Below are 2,434 nucleotides of genomic sequence, written 5' to 3' on the forward strand. Positions count from 1 at the left end.
CGGTAAATGGCGGAAACGTGTCCGTCATAGCGCCCCCTAGTCGGGCACGCAGTAGGACCGAGCCCCTGTCGCTCCGGCCCTTGGAAAGCCCCGAGAGGCTGGGTCAAATCGGGTCTTTCAATTTTTATGTTTGTCCATCCAGGGTGTCCGTGTCCCCTGATGTGTCCGTGATAGCGCCCCCTAGGCGGGCACGCCGTAGGACCGAGCCCCTGTCGCTCCGGCCCTGGGAAAGCCCCGAGAGGCTGGGTCGAATAAGGTCTTTCAATTTTTTATGTTTGTCCACCCAGGGTGTCCGTGTCCCCTGGTGTGTCCGTCATAGCGCCCCCTAGGCGGGCACGCCGTAGGACCGAGCCCCTGTCGCTCCGGCCCTGGGAAAAGCCCCGAGAGGCTGGGTCGAATCAGGTCTTTCCATTTTTTATGTTTGTCCACCCAGGGTGTCCGTGTCCCCTGGTGTGTCCGTCATAGCGCCCCCTAGGCGGGCACGCCGTAGGACCGAGCCCCTGTCGCTCCGGCCCTGGGAAAAGCCCCGAGAGGCTGGGTCGAATCAGGTCTTTCAATTTTTTATGTTTGTCCACCCAGGGTGTCCGTGTCCCCTGGTGTGTCCGTCATAGCGCCCCCTAGGCGGGCACGCCGTAGGACCGAGCCCCTGTCGCTCCGGCCCTGGGAAAAGCCCCGAGAGGCTGGGTGGAATCAGGTCTTTCAATTTTTATGTTTGTCCATCCATGGTTTAAATGTCCCGAAATGTGTCCGGGATAGCGCCCCCTGGCCGGGCGCGCACTCAGGACCGAGCCCCTGTCGCTCGAGTCCTGGAAGTCCTTAAGAAAGAGGCTGGTCTGAAATCAGGTCGAAAAAATTTTTATGTTTGTCCATCCATGGTTTAAATGTCCCGAAATGTGTCCGGGATAGCGCCCCCTGGCCGGGCGCGCACTCAGGACCGAGCCCCTGTCGCTCGAGTCCTGGAAGTCCTTAAGAAAGAGGCTGGTCTGAAATCAGGTCGAAAAAATTTTTATGTTTGTTCTTCCAGGGTGTCCATGTCCCTAAATGTGTCCGAGATAGCGCCCCCTAGGCGGCCACGCATGTCCGCGTGAGCCCCTGTCGCTCAGAGCCTGGAAGAACCATTCGAAAAAAGAACCATCGAAAAGAGGGGGAAAATCCAACTTTTGAGTCCCAAAATAGCTCACTTTGACTCGGACACATTTCCTGCCAATTCGGCCTGTCTAAGCCTGGCGCACCTACTAACGTGATGGGGGTGTTTTGGTAGACCTGGTAAAAACAGGGAAAATCGAAAGAGGCTTAAAGTAGGCTAGAACTCAAGCCTCTCTCGTTGTTGGACTTAGAAAAAATCCGGCTCGAAAAATAAATCCCATTGAAATGCATTGGGCTTGGCGCTGGGATTTTTTTCTAAGTATGTGAACGAAAGAGGCTAAGGAGGCTGGAAGTTAGGCCTCTCTCGTTGTTGGACTTAGAAAAAATCCACTTTTTTTGGCTGGGATTTTTTCTAAGTGTCACATGGAAGAGGCTAAACAGGCTGGAGGCCAGGCCTCTCTCGTTGTTGGACTTAGAAAAAATCCCAAAAGTGGACACTCTGACAAAATCACGCATGTTGACACTTAGGCAAAAAATCCAACTTTTGCTCCACGGAAGAAAGAGGCTAAGGAGGCTGGAACTTAGGCCTCTCTCGTTGTTGGACTTTGAAAAAATCCACTTTTTTTGCACGGGATTTTTTCCAAGTGTCTCATGGAAGAGGCTAGACAGGCTGGAGGCCAGGCCTCTCTCGTTGTTGGACTTAGAAAAAATCCCAAAAGTGGACACTCTGACAAAATCACGCATGTTGACACTTTGGCAAAAAAGCCAACTTTTTTGGACTTGGCCCGGCTTTTCTTCCATTTGTGCCCCACTTGGGCTGGTTCACTCCTGGGTATCTTTTGGTCATTCCCGGGGGCCCCGGAGCTCGCGCAGCTCGCTGCGGGACTTCTGGAACTCCATCCTGGGTAGGATTTTTAAACAATTTCGGACCTTTTTCCAACTTTTTCTCAAATTGTCCCCCACTTTGGCTGGTTCACTCCTGGGTATCTTTTGGTCATTCCCGGGGGTCCCGGAGCTCGCGCAGCTCGCTGCGGGACTTCTGGAACTCCATCCTGGGTAGGATTTTTAAACAATTTCGGCCCTTTTTCCAACTTTTTCTCAAATTGTCCCCCACTTTGGCTGGTTCACTCCTGGGTATCTTTTGGTCATTCCCGGGGGCCCCGGAGCTCGCGCAGCTCGCTGCGGGACTTCTGGAACTCCATCCTGGGTAGGATTTTTAATCAATTTCGGACCTTTTTCCAACTTTTTCTCAAATTGTCCCCCACTTTCGCTGGTTCACTTCTGGGTGCCTTTTGGTCATTCCCGGGGGTCCCGGAGCTCGCGCAGCTCGCTGCGGGACTTCTGGAAC

This window comes from Nerophis ophidion, unplaced genomic scaffold, assembly GCF_033978795.1.
Source record: "Nerophis ophidion isolate RoL-2023_Sa unplaced genomic scaffold, RoL_Noph_v1.0 HiC_scaffold_404, whole genome shotgun sequence".
Lineage (NCBI taxonomy): Eukaryota > Metazoa > Chordata > Actinopteri > Syngnathiformes > Syngnathidae > Nerophis > Nerophis ophidion.